Source organism: Ranitomeya variabilis, chromosome 3 (assembly GCF_051348905.1).
Source record: "Ranitomeya variabilis isolate aRanVar5 chromosome 3, aRanVar5.hap1, whole genome shotgun sequence".
Classification (NCBI taxonomy): Eukaryota; Metazoa; Chordata; class Amphibia; order Anura; family Dendrobatidae; genus Ranitomeya; species Ranitomeya variabilis.
This window is the reverse complement of record NC_135234.1, coordinates 651,191,167-651,208,804: the sequence shown is the minus strand read 5'-3', so window position 1 is coordinate 651,208,804 and position 17,638 is coordinate 651,191,167. Positions and strand designations below refer to the sequence as shown.

At 44.0% G+C, this 17,638-nt stretch overlaps 1 protein-coding gene and 1 long non-coding RNA gene across 2 annotated transcripts in view; one reads left to right on the top strand and one right to left on the bottom strand.

Moving 5' to 3' along the window:
- Window positions 1–1,270, top strand: part of LOC143818461 (uncharacterized) — a 73,756-nt gene extending 72,486 nt beyond the window's left edge. Inside the window, exon 3 of the long non-coding RNA XR_013224561.1 lies at window positions 975–1,270. This is a non-coding gene — a long non-coding RNA (uncharacterized LOC143818461). The remainder of the gene's footprint in view (window positions 1–974) is intronic.
- Window positions 1–17,638, bottom strand: part of GLI1 (GLI family zinc finger 1) — a 232,099-nt gene that overhangs the window by 166,210 nt on the left and 48,251 nt on the right. The window lies entirely within an intron of this gene.

Below are 17,638 nucleotides of genomic sequence, written 5' to 3'. Positions count from 1 at the left end.
TCATGTATTACATTCCTCTGCTCTGTAGCCAAGTGTCTGTTATGACTCTTTCCTAGTAAAAAATATTATTTGCTTATTTACATTGTATATCAATATCTAATAAACGGGTGTAGAATTATATCATAAATAATTTCTAGAGAAATGCCTTTAAGGATAGTAAGAGGTGTAGATTATTGAATTAAAGTGTTTGTATCAATAATATAGGTCAAGGATACATTCCTAACAGTCAGAGGCATAGCTAGAGGTTTATGATACGGTAGGGTTAGTTACAGAGCTTCTAATGGAGAACATTATGGAGAGTACCAAGACACTGTATAGAGACTTAAAGGCCATGCATTGCTCCTTCGTGAATTTACATGCAAATATCCTCTTAAGGGAGTAAGAGGACTTGAACTCCAGAAACCTCATTTGCAGGCACATGTTTCGGGTTGTTTGCCGCTGCAAAGAAGGACATCTAATTTTGCTGAGTGAGAGGCCACTGACTGGGGGTCTAAGAAGCAACATTTTTCATTGTGGAGAGTGCCAGGCTGGCTTAAGGAGACTTATAGGCCATGCAATGCTCCTCTGGGAATTTAAAAGGGTTGAAACACATTAGAGTTAACCCCCAATCCACTTTGTTCTCATATAAATTGTCCCCTTTGATGTCACTACTACGAACATAAACCTATTTGGTGTTCCTTTGCAAAAAAACTAAGAGGGTTTCTATCTACCATGCGCCATCTACAATATTGGTGGTCTCCAATGTGGCATAGGGGTCAATGTGCTCTTTCATGCAACAGGCCAGTGCCTATCTCCTACCTCTCCTAGGCCTATAGCTATGTACCTGCCAAATATTATAGATGTGTTTCATAAGTAAAAAATGTATAGAACTCATTGAAATTTTTTGTTGCAAAGCACTTATATCATGAACTTGTAGCACGTAAAAAATAATGGCACAAATAATTTCCAAAAATATTTCAACATATTTTTTTTAGGAATAAAACATCTTGATGGCTACAGTCAGCTAAAGACATTGTGTCACCTGGATCTATCACAATGCTCTTCCTTTGGAATTAGCTATAAATTTAAAGTTATAAGAAAAGTACTGGCACTGAAAGGGTGAAGCCATGCTATTAGCACAAGGACCCCAGAGGAAAACTGTGGACAGCAGTGTTTAGACTGCATGCAGTCTGTAGTAAATATGAACTATTCGTGTCCTTCACGGGCCTGTGATGTAAATCTCCTCCACATCCAATGCTCACTACCCCAGCCTCCTAGCCACAGCCCTGTATGTCAGAAAATAAAATAAACTCATTTTGTTGGTATAACCTTCTAACGATGATGTTTATGTTTTTACAGTCATTCTCATTTTCATTGGTTGGTAACATCCGTGTCTTCTATGCATCTCAGCTAAGTCTCTACAGAATAAAGCTAGTGTTGGATTGTCTTCACACAATGATCGACGTAAGAAAACTGATATATGTCCCTGAAACTGCAGGTTATGCTGCATCATAGAATAGAGAATTAAAAACGTACATAATGGAAGAAAAGAGAACAGATGTCCTTTTGGTGACGCCCAATACCAATCTATGTCCACTGTGGATGCTAGTTAGACTGAATAATGAATGGGCTAGTCATTGAGTTATTTTAATCCAGGCAGAATCGGGCATATTTATCAAAACTGTCTACTACAAAGACAAAGAAAGATTATACAGTCTTAAAATGCAACAAATTGATAAAGTGGTTCACTCTGTTGGATAAATCTGTCTAATTTTAAGACGGTCTGTTTTAAGTTTCTACCACCTATTAGTTGGCTCACTTTGTTCCAGAAATGGGTTCCACAATTTTGCCCATTTTTTCCGTATTGTGTCACACGTGAAGTCATTCCACTTTAAGTGAAGTCAAGTCTAAAGCATCATAGATATGGTGCAAGTCATGGAATGGAGTGTTTGGACAAAAATTTGGCCAGAATTCTGGCACTTTTAGCTTGGTAAATATGCACCAATATGGACATTGATATAAAGGGTTGAACCATAAACATTTATCATTTTTCTGCAGATAAAGTAAATATTGTATTATCACTTTGATCCCCACCATGAAAATGGAGGATCAAGCCCTCAGTTAGACTAGATCAGTGATCATACATGCGTACAAGCACTCTTTTCAATGTATTTGGGATTGACATACAGTAGATAGCCAAGCTATGTTCAGCAGCGGTGCCCCAACATTTATCTATCCTGTGATAAATGTTATTTATAGTTCAGCCCCTTTAATTCTGCCAATTACATCCACAATTAACCATTCAGTCTTTAATTGTGTCAAAGTGATAACTAAATACGATTGAAATTTTAGGATTTGTTTAGGTACAATCTTTTGCTAGAAATCTACACATCCATGTTTCTCCATATTACATTCACACACAAGACTATTTGTGAGTTTGAGCGCCAATGATGGGTGATAAGCGGCATTGGACTCCCCGACTGGCGAACCAGAGAATCCTCCGTTTTGCCCTTTTTTAGGGGCATCCAAAGCAGTAGACCTCTGGTCCACTATGAAGCACTCTCATCGCTGCAGGCACCATTTGTTCTATTATAATGCTTGATCACAACTTGATCCATGTTTCTGCAAAAACCATCTGTGTACGTGACGTGATGAAAGTCAGAGTGATTGACCGAAATGTTGTGCACTCATTTTTGGATTGCAAATAAATTTGTTACTACTTCATATCTATATGAGTGCTCAGTTCCTTTGATTTACAGTGCAGTATACAAGGTCTGGACCTCTACTAGTACACCATCCAGTCTGGAGTGCTCTTGCAGTGCCCCAGAGTCCTGGTCGTTGCAGTAATGTTGTTCTTCCACCATGGGGAGTAATATTACGTCTGATGGCAATAAAGGAAATCTTCTTACCAGGTATCACAAACCATACACCACACTTCACACTCCAGTCCACCAGGGGGAGCTACGCTCCTATCTACTAGGGCACTCCTCACAATTAGGTAAAACTGGTAGTCTGGATAGAAAGTTAGCCAGAAGCTGACTGGGCTTCGCCCAGGTAACATCGGGTCAGAAGCTGACTGGGCTTCACCCAGGCAGCATCCTGTCAGGCAGACAGAAGGGAAGGAGAAACATCAGAGCTGCAGACAGAGAGGTCCCTGACAGGGGTGGGATCCTGTCAGAGGCCTAGACAGAAGGCCACAGAGCTGCGCCTGACCCACATGCGGCAGCATCCTAAGAAAGGACAAAGAGAATTGTATTGTAGCGGGTGAGAAACGAAGTCATAGCACAAGGAGAGAAAACCAGAAGGAGTTCTGCCCTGTAAAAGGCTGCCTCCTTCTGAGGCACAGAAGCCGGTAGCCAGAACACCGAGGGAGTAATAGTCTCTACGCTTTACTTCAGAGACTGGCAGGACAGTTAATTCCACGTTGGCTGCCCGACCATATACCCAGGAGGCACGGTGGCAACTTGTGGGGGCTGGGGCATCTCTAGGGTCCCTGTAAAAAGCCTCAGGCCACCAGTCATACGGGTTTGTCCTAGCCATACCATCTGGGGGACAGAGAGGAAGACATAACATCTAGAACATCTACAACAGTTGTGAGGACCTTACCGAGAAGCTCAGCAGGGAGGTACTACAACACACAGGCGCTAGAGGAAGGCTACTGATTTCCACCTGGATAAGGGGACTCTGGATTTGCCTTTGGACCGGCCGGACTCTGCCTGCTCTGGGGTCTGTGCCCTGGACTGTGGATGCTGAAGTCTTCAGTAAAGGTAAAGAGACTGCAACCTTGTGTCCTCGTTATTCACTGCGCCTCACATCATCCACCATCACCATCTGCACTTCTGGGAAGCCCTGGGGACACACTTCACCTGTGGGAAGGTATACCATCTAGCTGCCATTACATCACTTCAGCGGACCCCTAAGCAGCGTCGGTCACCCTGACCGAATACCACAGGTGGCGTCACGAACCACCCCTTTAAAGACCTTTCCCAAAACCATAAAAACTCTTTTCTTTATTGGATGTCCCTCAAAGGGCCACGGACCGGGTCGGGCCACCGTGACATTCCCCGAACCGAAGGACCCAGTGCCGAGTACCCCATTGCCCTTACGTGGGGGCGATCCATCTTGGCGTCAAGAACAGGATCTACTTAAGCCTGAAAAATTGGGTCATGTGCGCCTAAGAACTGTGCCAGGACTGTATTTGAACTGTGATTTGCTTAGGACTGTGTATTGCCATTTACCACCAAAATTCCCACCAAAACTGCTGCCATTACAGCGCCACGAGGAGCGCAGGAGAAGAAGGGCATGCCAACATGGGAGGAGACTACTAAAGCGGCGCCAAAAGTGACGACCACCCCCTCCGACTACTGCTACGAGAAGACGACGTGCCCAGCAGCCAAGGAGGTCTGCCCCCAGAAAATGGAGGAGCAGCGTGCATGTGCGGCCGCAGACCTCGGAGTAGAGATGGTGACCAGCGGGTACCTGAACGACGATGAAGTGACCCAGGACCATCTCAAGCGACTGGAGGCGAACCCAAGCTTGCCGCTGCTGGAGGATCCGGACTTCTTGTTCCGAAGGTGGAGGAGCCGAGCCTTCGACTCCCAGACGCAGAGCCGACAGCAGTGAAGAAATGGAAGTCGGAGCTGTGCAAGAAGATCGAACTGGAAGAGCCGCGGTCCGAGCAGCAGCCGACTCCAGCGTTCTCATCAGCGGAGCGGATCGACATCGGTGGAACCACATCAGACGCAGGTACAGAAAACGCTCCTGCCCCGTCGACCGATTCTGCTCCAGCGACCGCTCCCTGCCCAGACTGTGACCAACCACCAACCGCCGTTCTAGTTCTAACGACCCCCAACACCATCGATGAGGTACTGCCCCCGTTACCAACATCTATGTGCATACCGCTAGACGTGAACCCTGAGGGGGTGATCTTCAAATGGGATCCTCCAAAGACCAAACCGGACGGGTCCAAACAAGAAGGTTCCTATATTGCGAGGCTCACCTGGGAAGAGTACAAACAATGCCTAATTTCACACTGGAAAAACCGAAAGGAAACAGAACCGAATGCTCAACGTAAAGAGCAGAAGCATAAGACCAAACGCTGCAATAAGAGCCCGGCGAAGCAAGGAACGGTATTAGCCTTTCACCCGAAAAGGGGTTGGGGCTTTATACAGGAGCCGGGACTACCAACCGAAGTCTTTGTTACCAGCTATAATGTGGGGGCGCTCCACTCTGCTTTAAAGAGAAATACAATGGGACCCCTGAGTTTTGGGACCCAGTGCCCAGTGGCAACCCCCTCCTGATCGGTGTCTGAATTTCAACGGTATCTACATCCAAACTGTGTATAGGGGAGCTATGGGAGCCATCATGATATACAGGTGAGCTGTGGGAGAAATCATACTGTATAGAGGGGATCTGTGAGGTCCATCATGCTGTCAATAGGGAGCTGTGAGGACCATCATACTGTACATAGATAGCAGACATGTGGTGACATCATATTGCATATAGGAAGCCATGATACCATATATAAAGGAGCAGTGGGGGCATCATACTGTGTTTATGGACCTGTGAGGGCCATCATACTGCATATAGAGGCACTGTGGAGACATCATACTGCAAATAGTGGGACTGTGGAATATTATACATAGTGTGCACCATGCTTATAGGGAGCTATGAGGACCATGTTACTGCATATAGAGGAGCTGTGGGGACATCATACTGCATATATGGGCTGTAAGTGGGATCATACTATGTATAGGGCAGCTATGTTGAGACATCAGACGAGACATCAGACTTTGCTGGGGTTACTCTGGGGTCATCATACAGTGCATGTGTGGGGAAATTCAAAGTGGAGGTAGCATACAGTATGTGGGACATCATACTTAAAGGGAGTCATGAAAGACATATCATAATAAGTGAAAACATTAAGGGGCTTCTCAGGGCATTGATGACCTAATTCTCGGATAGGTCGTTGAGATCGGATCTGTGAGGGTCCAACACCTAGCACCCCTGCTGTAATAGCCTCTTTCTGTGGCCAGATGGAAACATTTATGGAGTTTCACTATACAACTCTCTCCTGTGTGTTATTTCGCATTACCATTAATTGGGTTTTCCTGACCTGGGCTAAAATTCTTTAAGCGCTGTATTATGCTGAATCCTAACAATGTTTGTCATTATGTGATTGCTCATATACGATTTGCATAATTGTGGTCATATGCCGACTAACTTATCTTCAATGTTTTAGCATTAGCATTCAGAGAAGCAAAAACATAAGCTAGTCGGCAAGTGATCACAAGTATGAAACTGAGCAATCACGTGACGACCGATCAAAGCAGCAAGAAGAGCCGAATCCTAACATTGTTTATCGTACGGTAATACCGTAAACTACAGTGCTTGACAAAAGTTAGACCTGGTCCAAAAACCACAAAGGTGGTGAGAACATACAATCTCCTTGTAGATGTTGTTCTTGGTGGGATTTGAACCCAGGACCCCAATTCTGCAAGGCTACTAACCAATGAGCCATCGAGGGCATATTCAAGTATTTAATTAAAGCTCTAATAGAGCAAAAATCTGATACAGTGACTTTTGGAAAGTTTGCACCTCAAACTCCTATAACTGCTCATGCTTGTCTATAGAGCACGCGTGCTTGACTTTATATATCTCTTAAGGCCCCGTCTCACATAGCGAGATCGCTAGCGAGATCGCTGCTGAGTCACAAGTTTTGTGACGCAACAGCGACCTCCATAGCGATCTCGCTATGTGTGACACGTACCAGCGATCAGGCCCCTGCTGCGAGATCGCTGGTCGTGTCGGAATGGCCTGGACCTTTTTTTGGTCGTTGAGGCCCCGCTGACATTGCTGAATCGGTGTGTGTGACACCGATCCAGCGATGTCTTCACTGGTAACCAGGGTAAACATCGGGTTACTAAGCGCAGGGCCGCGCTTAGTAACCCGATGTTTACCCTGGTTACCAGCGTAAATGTAAAAAAAACAAACAGTACATACTCGCCTTCTGATGTCCGTCAGGTCCCTTGCCGTCTGCTTCCTGCTCTCACTGACTCCCGGCCGTACAGTGAGAAGTGAGAGCACAGCAGTGACGTCACCGCTGCGCTCTGCTCTCAGTGTACGGCGGCTCAGTCAGAGCAGGAAGCAGACGGCAAGGGACCTGGACACCGAAAGGCGAGTATGTAGTGTTTGTTTTTTTTGGTAACCAGGGTAAACATCGGGTTACTAAGCGCGGCCCTGCGCTTAGTAACCCGATGTTTACCCTGGTTACCCGGGTGCTGCAGGGGTACTTCGGCATCGTTGAAGACAGTTTCAACGATGCCGAAGTCGTTCCCCTGATCGTTGGTCGCTGGGGAGAGCTGTCTGTGTGACAGCTCCCCAGCGACCACACAGCGACTTACCAACGATCACGGCCAGGTCATATCGCTGGTCGTGATCGTTGGTAAATCGCTTAGTGAGACGGGGCCTTTAGTGTCAGGTGTTGCTGTAAAAGCTAAAGAAACTAACTAGAATTTAGCCATGTAGTGTATACTTTAGAAATTCACACAGTAATAATATAAACCCTATTTTTAGAAAAAATTAAATACCTAGGACTTCCAAGTTAACAGTCTTTAAACATTATTAAAGGTAGAAGTGCTGTTATTTCAAATATGTACTACAGACCGCACACCATACAACAAACCTCAACCAAATACTTAGCTCACAGCTGGTAGAAAATACATGAGTGGATTTGTTTTTATCCATGAATGTGCTCTACCCTCCTATCTTCCTTAGATACTTCTAGCCTGGTATTCCTGGAGGTGGAGGTACATCCCATTTCTTGGCAAGGGAGTTCAGTGCAGAGGGTGTCTCATTTTGGATTCTTGGCTGGGGAACAAGCAGGGGAAGAGTTTGCTTGCGTCTAAAGACCTCAGCGCTGCTCTTAGATTTATGCCCATAGGCTTTCAACTTGTGTGGGCTATTCTGAAGGCTGAGCGAGAAATCTGGGAATGTACAAGCTTTAGCTCTATGCTCCACTGCTTACGAGCAGAAGTGTGTGTGGTGTACAAGTTTACAGGGACGGGGAAAAGATATTTTGGGGCAGATGAAGCCCCATGGTCTCCTCCCCACCTGAACCTTCAGCCCACAAGTAAAGGAATGGGTCAGAGACTAAGATAACAGGACCCCTAACACCCCCCTCCCCCTCCGATTGGGTCAGATAACAAGCTCTGACGACCACTTCCACTAGAATTGTTACCTGTTTTGCAAAAAAATACCAGTGAAAGTTAAAAAAAAAGTGGTGTACTTTAGAGGGAAGCTCAACAGGGAGTGTGTTTTCATAGTTAGATACATTGTGATGTCCACAACAGCCCCCATTATATAATATGATGTTCCCCACAGCACCCCAAACAGTATTATGGCCCCTAGTCACCGATATAGTATAATGGTACACTGGCCCCAATATACAGTATATACAGTATAATGTACCCCACAGCCCCCTATACAGTATGATCACCACAGAGCCCAATATAAGGTCCCCAATAGCATCCATTACCAAATGGTCACCCTCTTGCAATATCCCCATAACCAGCCCATCTTATAATGTCCCAATAGCCAGTCCCCTCTTGTAATGTCCCCACAGCCAGCACCTCTTGTAATGTCTCCATAGACAGCCCCTCTTGTAACGTCCCCATAGCCAGCTCCTAATGTCCCCATAGCCAGCCCCTTATGTCTCCATAGCCAGCCTCTCTTGCAATGTCCCCATAGCCAGCCCCTTATGTCCCCATTGTGTTGCAATGCGATGTCAGACGTCCTTTGTGAGGGTATGTGCACACGTTGCGGATTTCTTGCAGAAATTTCCTGAAGAAAACCGGAAATTTTCTGCAAGAAATCCGCATTTTTTTTTTTGCGTTTTTTTTCCGTTTTTTTCGCGTTTTTTTAGCATTCTGCAAGCGTAATTAGCTTGCAGAATGCTAAAGTTTTCCAAGCGATCTGTAGCATCGCTTGGAAAACTGACTGACAAGTTGGTCACACTTGTCAAACATACTGTTTGACAAGTGTGACCAACTTTTTACTATAGATGCAGCTTATGCAGCATCTATAGTAAAAGATAGAATGTTTAAAAATAATAAAAAAAATAAAAAAATGCTTATACTCACCCAGACATCTCATCAGCGGCGTCCGTTCGTCTTCCTATAGCTGGTCTGTGCGCACAGGACCTTCCGTGACGTCACGGTCACGTGAGCGGTCACATGACCGCTCACGACCAATCACAGGACAGTGACGTCATCGGCAAGGTCCTTCGCCGCACATCAGCTACAGGAACCGAAGCGACAGCGTGCAGTGGAGGCGGGAAGACATCGAGGGTGAGTATATCGCTATTTTTTATTTTAATTCTTATTTTTTGACCACTTATATGGTGCCCAGTGCGTGGAGGAGAGTCTCCTCTCCTCCACCCTGGGTACCAACCGCACATAATCTGCTTACTTCCCGCATGGTGTGCACAGCCCCGTGCGGGAAGTAAGCAGATCAATGGACCCCTAGGTGTGCGGAATCCCCTGCAATTCCGCATTTTAATGAACATGTTGCTTTTTTTTCCGCGATGCGATTTTTTCGCGGAAAAAAAGGCTACATTTGCACAAAAAATGCGGAATACACTTAAAATAATGGGAGGCATATGTTAGCGGTTTTTTCGCATTTTTATCACGTTTTTATAGCGAAAAAACACGAAAAAAACGCGAAAAAAACTTAACGTGTGCACATGGCCTGAAAGTTGTAGTTCCTGGCAGATCAGGGAGCTGATTACAGCTTCTCTGCTCTTGTCTTGTGTCAGGAGGCGCCAACATCAACTGTATTCACATCTTACAGTTGCAAATACAATGGAGTGCAGGGAAGGCGTGATGGCCGGGGTGCTATCAGAAAGAGGGGTGCATGGTGCCAGTTACTGACACTGTCATCCTGTGTGCCCGCACCCTGGCCATCACTGTGCTGAATGCCTGCGGCCGGAGAAAAGAACCCAGGGTTTTTTTTTCTCCGAAATACGCCACCTTCGGGTAGGCAAATATAGTATAGTATACACACACAAACATGACTATAGTGTACTAATGTGCTAAGTAATGCTGTTTTTTGTATCCTACTTATACTTTATGGATATTTCATCAAACCATAACAGCAAACTTTTATTGCATCACAAAATTGTGCTACTTCAATCCAATCTTTCTTTATAAGCATATGAAAAAAGTTTACAAACAACTTTTCATTTTATAGATACAGTATATTGCTGGATTGCTGTCGGCCTTTATGTGTAATCTATGCATTCTGTATATTTACTATTTATGTCATATATTACTTATAGGCATATGTCTGTTAATGTATCATGGGTAAATTATATGCGCATGTGCATGTTTGACATTTATTTAGATTTAGGAAAATTCTGTTATGAGTATGGATATGCAGCGCCCCAGAGTCCTGGTCGTTGCAGTACTGATGCTCCGCCGCTAAGGGGGGCTATGATACATCTGATGGCGCTGAAGGAGTTCACCTGACCAGGTATCACAGACACCAATACACTTCACAGTCTGGCCTCCAGGGGGAGCTAAGGGTGCTATGTATTAGGCCACTCCTCACAATCTGGTAAAACTGGGGGTTGGATAGGAAGTTAGTCAGAAGCTGACTGGGTTGGAATCCAGGCAACATCCTGTGGCAGAGGGTGTTGCAGGGGAAGATTCAGGGGGGTCCCTGTCAGGGGTGGGATCCTGACAGCGGCCTAGCGAACAGAAAGAACGTTATGGGACCGCGCCTGCACTTCATCGCGGCAGTACCCCAAGAAAGGACAAGAAGCGAAGTTTATTGTGAAGAGTGAGAAACGAGATCAACACAACAAGGAGAAAACACCAGTAGGAGTCGTGCTGTAAGACGAGGCAACATCCTACTGAGGTGCATAGCCGGTGGCCGGAATGCCGAGGAAGTATTGAGCTCCAGGCCTTACTTCAAACCTACGGCAGGACAGTCAGTTATAGGCGGGCTGTCTCACCCAAAATCACCTAAGCAGACACAGGGGGCAACATCTGGAGAGGGGCGACTCTAGGGTCCCGGAAGACCTCCGAGCCTACCCGTCATACGGGTGCGTCCTAGCCATATCATCTGGGGGACGAAACAGAACATCATAATCGAGTTGTGAGGGAACTTCAGAAACAGACACAACAGTTGTGAGGACTATCCCGTAAGCACAGCAGGGAAGGACTACAACACACAAGCGCTAGAAGGTAGGCACAGATTTCCACCTGCAAAGGGAACTCTGGAGGTGCCATCGGACCGGCTGGACTCACGCAGCCCGGTTAACCATATTCCGGACTGAGGATCCGGAAGCCTTCAGTAAAGAGGTAAAGAGACTGCAACCGGTGTCCTGGTTATTTACTGCGACCGACACCACACCACAACAGCATCACTCTCCACCTTCATTGGACGCCCCTCAGCAGGGTCACGGGCCGGGTCTAGCCACCGTGACAACCCCAGAACTGAGACAGAGAGGCCCGGTACCGGGTACCCCTCAGCCCTGCGGCAGTGGGGGCGCTCCAGATACATGCACCATTGACTTTTTAGAGTGGTCCTTTATATTATAGATGTGTCATTCAATGATGAGTCAATGTATGTGACGTTTTTACACTTGGCATAGATGCAATTTATACAACAAAATCTCATGTAGTGTTGATTCTACACATGAAGTCTTTACTAACATCAAATGCTGAGGTTTTTAAGCTTGTAAGCTTGAGGTAATTATATATATATATCAGTCATAAGGTCATGCAATTATGGAAATAACAGGATAGATATACATGTTAATGATATGTAATATGCCAATAGTGAAACAACAGAAGCAAAATTTTCAAAACATCTAAATTTACTCATTATCAAGTATAAGCATCGCACACAGAAATACTCGCACTAACAAGCCGTGGCTACTATCAGTGAGGTTATTAATGGTTGTCTGAAGGTTGTTCTGCCACACTGAATGCACATGAAAATCATCAAGATCCGCTGCTGGCAGCTGCCTTCACAATTCCCCACCAATGACTTCCCAGATGTGCACAGGGATGCTGCACGCCAGCATGGCATGTATAGATGATGCAGGAGCTCACAGTAACGCTAGCTACATGTGACCTAGCATTTCAGTGTTGAAAAACAAGTTCCCCTCATGAAGACTTTTCCATGGTGTTGCCCACATGGTCTTCAAACCAATCTCCAGTTATCATTGTATCAAAAAACAGGACTCATCATTGAAAAAGGTAGAACTCCATAACACAAATACTAAGATAGACTGACCAAATCACAATTTACCTTTTGCCGGAATGCAGTCCTTCCTCCACACTGCTTAAAGTCCAAATTGTATAGCTGAACGGTATAAAAAAACAACCAGTCTATTCCAACAATTTCCTTTATAATTATATTTCAATCTTTACATTCACATTAGAATCGGTTCATAGAATCAATAATCATCATAATCACCATAGTGAATAAAGGACACAGACTTTGGTGCAAACAGTCCATATGCTCTAAACAGAGGCAGGCATGAAGAGGCAAAAAGGCATAGATATTGTCTGACGATCAGAAGTCTGCACCTGTGGCAACGTTTTGGGGGTACACCCCTTCCTCAAGCAACTGCTGCGTGCTCAGGATCAGTGTATGCATTGCAAAGTTTCTCATCTTATGTATACAATAATAACCTTTAACCACATGGTGCAGAGGAACTCAGCTACTTGCGGTGGCCAATGGCCACAAGATCATGGAACAAAATTATGAGGCCATCAGTTATAGTGGGTGATGCTTGGCTATGCAGTCTCAATGGATGATTGCCAATGCAGTCTCAACCTAACCCCCTACTGCCATTTGAAACACAAGTATGTCACATGTTGGGTGTGGGTGCATAGAGCGGGCTCACGAGGCAGGTACTTTGTTACAAGTCTACCTATAGCATATCTGAAAATAAAAAAAACCCTTAAAATGAACCTGTCAGCAAGATTTTTCTAAGTAAACTACAGGCATTGTCATGTTGACAGTGTTACACAAATTAAAATGATACCTGGGGTAAATGAATCCATCTTGTGGTTCTTGTGTAATCAGTGTTAGGCGTTTTCAGTTACTGAGATGCTCGTACTGTAGGCAGAGTCTTAGGCTGGGTTCATACTGCGTTATGGCAGTCCATTAGATGGACTGCGTTACACCACGTGTAACGCAGTCCATTAGATGGACTGCGTTACACCACGTGTAACGCAGTCCATTAACGCTGCCATTAACCCCTATTTCGGGTGCATCGCCAATGCATTCCATAATGGGCATGCGCTAGCGATGTGCCGTCATTGAGTGACGGACCCTCGGACGCGGGCTGCAGCATTTCCGGGTCTGTCACCGCTAGCGCAGATAGAGCATCTGCTAGCTCAATCTGCGCTAGCGCGATCGCATTTCGGCACTTGCGTTAATGCAGTCCCTTTAATGCATGCGTTGAATAGGCTGCTTTAACGCAGTATGAACCCAGCCTTATCATGCAGTCCTCAGTAGTGGCTTCTTTGCAGCAATTCCACCATAAAAGTCTGTTTTTCGGAGTTTCATCTGGACAGTTGAGATGTGTCTGCTATTTTTATGTGCATCATTTATGATGCCTGTTATATGATGGCTGTAAACACTTCCAGAAGGCTAGTGATTCAGCAACTGAACTCCTGAGTAGGCATGCCCGTTCAATGGAATCCATTCGAGGTGACTACCTAATAAGCTTCATGATAGAATGCCGAGGTGAAGCAAAGCTGTCATAAGAGTGAAAGGGCGGCACTTTGAAGAATCTTAAGCTTTAGGCTTTATTCACACATCGGTATTTTTGATCAGTATTTCATCTGTATTTGTATGCTATGCCAAAACCAGAAGTGTCTCCAAAACACAGAATAGGTGTCAATCTTTCAATTATAGTTTTTCTCAGTAAGTTTCACTTCTGGTTTTGGCATGCAAAATAATGATGAAAAATACTGACCAAATACTAATGTGTGAATAAGCTGTTACACATATTTTGATTTGTTTCACATGTGTTTTTTTACTTCTTGTTTTCCAATTGTGGTGCAGCGGGGTCGGTGCAGTGTGACAGACAAGCAGTGACCACAGAAAAGTTCAAAACAAATGTCTTTTAATGTCCAAAGACACTTACAACTGGAACACAAAAGGTATCCTCTGGATCGCAGTCGGGAAACAAGACCGAGACCGGTTGCCGTGGGTGACTGAACCCTGTGTCACGCTGAGGGGTGCCAGGCCTTTTGGCTCCGCTTGGCTCCATGTTCCTTCACACAGGCTGAAGCTTTGCAGATCTTCCTGCTCTGCAAGTTTTCAAACCAAGACTGACACAGCCAACCTTTTGCTGCAGGGTTTTTACAAGGAATCTGTGGCATAGGCCACTTGTAAGATCTGGCTGGATGGAAGCGGACTGCTCCACTACCATCCTGTAGTCCGCTCCAAAAATAAAAGCCCATGGCGGGTTTTCTTAAATCTGCCTTGGCGAAATAGCTTGCCCAAGACCAAAACATACTTTTATTTTGCACTTCAATCACAGCTATACCTGTGACTGCAATGCACTCCCACAGCCTCAACATGCTTCTATGCGCATCCTGGGAGACACATAGCGACCCTCGCATATAACACCTGTCAATGCCTTACATAATGTATTCCTTCATGATTTTGCTTGCTTTTAGTCTCAACCTACATTGTGCACATTGCAATAAGAACAATGAATTGCATGAAACCATTGCGTAGACATAATGTGTCCTCAATCATTTTAATTTGCTAATGATCATTCACAGTGGCAGAATGTTTTAGGTTGTCAGACAGTGGTGTTACCACCTCATTTGTCCTTGGAGCATGGTAACATTGGGCACATTTGTTGGGGGTATTTAATTTGAACACAGTTCTACAGTATATATATATATATATCTTACGTGCAGTCATAATTCTGCTGGTTGTCTGAACACCGGTAATCAGATTAATGACAAGGCACACTCCTAACAGCAATGGCTCTATTCACATCAGATTTTCAGCCCATTTTGGAAGTATATATTAGGAGCATTTTCCCACGTATATCTATGACAGAAAGCTTTCGTGCATCCCACTGCATAGGAATAAAGTGGACTACATTGCTGATAGAATCATTGTAATAAGCTTTACTTCACAACATATTAATTTTCATTAGCTTCACTATTCTTCACTATTTTATGCTACTAAAAATTTACACTGACTCTGTACGGTCTGTTCCAGTTGTACGGACATTCGAATGCTGGTGCCAATTACTGGCATTGGTGCATTGGTCACCACGGCAGTCAGTGATTGGTTGTAGCAGTCATATGCCAATCTCGCCGGAGAAGGAATGAGACCAACAAAGAATCTTGGCAGCAATAGAAGAGAATTGGTGTGCATAAGTAGGGTTGGTATGGTTTATTTGATTATTTTTTGCTCTTAGTAGAGCCTGCAGAAAAGCTTCTTTAACCCCTTGGTCCCTGAGCCTGTTTTCACCTATATGAGCAGGCCAAATTTTACAATTCTGACCAGTGTCACTTTACGAAGTTATAACTCTGCTTCAACAGATCCCACTGATTCTAAGAATGTTTTTTTCATGATACATTGTATTTCATGATAGTGGTAAAAGTTGTTTGATATAACTTACGTTTATTTAACGTAAATTTGGCAAAAATTTTGCACTTTTCAAACTTTTTATTTTTATGCCCTTAAATCAGAGAGTTATGTCACACAACATAGTTAATAAATAACATTTCTCACATATCTACTTTACATCAGCACAATTTTTGAAACATAATTTTTTTTTGTTAAATTATAAGGGTTAAAAGTTGACCAGCGATTTCACTTTTTTCCAACAGAATTTCTAAAACCATTTTTTTAGGGACCACACATTTGAAGTGACTTTCAGGGGCCTATACAACAGAAAATACCCAAAAGTGACACCATTCTAATAACTGCACCCCTCAAGGTGTTTAAAACCACATTCAATAAGTTTATTAACCCTTCAAATGCTTTACAGCGATTAATGGAATGTGGAAGAAAAAAAAATGAGCATTTCACTTTTTATCGCAAAAATGTTAATTTAGACCCATTTTTTAATTTATTCAATGGTAGCAGGAGAAAATGAACCATAAACTTTGTTGTGCAATTTCTCTTGAGCAAAAAACAGTGTTTGGGCACATTGTAGGATGCGGAAGTGAAGGAGTGCCATTTGACTTTTTGAATGTAAATTTGCTGGAATAATTAGCAGACACCATGTCATGTTTGGAGAGCCCCTGATGTACCTAAACAATGGAAATCCCGTACAAGTAACCCTATTTTGGAAACTAGACTCCACAGAGAATTTATCTAGATGTGTGGTGAGCGCCTTGATCCCGCATGTGCTTCACAAAAGTTCATCAAGTTGAGCTGTGAAAATAAAGAAATCACATTTTTCCACAAATATGTTTTTTTAGCCCCAAATTTTGCATTTTCACAAGGGTAAGAGGAGAAATTGTACACCTCAATTTGTTGTGCAATTTCTCCTAAGTAAGCCATTACCCCATTTGTGAAGTAAAACTACTGTTTGGGTGCACAACAGGGCTTGGAAAGGAAGGAACACCATTTGACTTTTTGAATAATAAAATTGCTGGAATAAATAGCGGACATCATGTTTTGTTTGGAGAGCCCCTGATGAGTCTAAACAGTGGATACCCTCCACAAGTGACACCATTTTGGAAACTAGACTCATCAGGAACCGCACGTAGATGTGTGGTGAACACCTAAATCTCTCAGATGCTTCACGGAAGTTTATAACATAGAGCCGTGAAAATAAAAAGAATCCCATTTTTGGAACGCAGACTTTGATGGTATGATGGTATGGTCTGTGGGTGTCATGTCGCATTTGGAGAGCCCCTGATGTGCCTTAACAGTGGAATCCCCCCATAAGTGACCCCATTTTGAAAACTAGACCCCTAAAGGAATTTATCGAGACATGTGGTGAGCACCTTGATCCCACAGGTGCTTCACAGAAGTTTACAACGTTGAGCTGTGAAAATGAAAAAATATATATTTTTCCTACAAAAATGTTGTTTTAGCCCCAATTTTTTTCATTTTCACAAGGATAGAAGTAAATGGACCCCAAAATGTGTTGTACAATTTCTCCTGAGTACGCCGAAACCCCATATGTGGTAAAAAAATACTTTTGAGGTGAGCAAAAACATCTGCGGCGATCGCCTCCTGTACATGGGAGATCGTCATGCCATATATATGCTGCATCGGTTGGGAAGTACTTTCCAACCATGACATATACAGTTCTGGCAAAAATTAAGAGACCACCACATCAAATCCCTGTCATGGGCAGCCTAATCTCCAGACCTGAACCCCATTGAAAGCTTCTGGATTGTAATCAAGAGGATGATGGATAGTCACAAGCCATCAAACAAAGAAGAACTGCTTAAATGTTTGCGCCAGAAGCAGTGTGAAAGACTGGTGGAAAGCATGCCAAGATGCATGAGAGCTGTGATTAAAAATCCTGGTTATTCCACAAAATATTGATTTCTGAACTCTTCCTGAGTTAAAACATTAGTATTGTTGTTTCTAAATGATAATGAACTTGTTTTCTTTGCATTATTTGAGGTCTGAAAGCACTGGG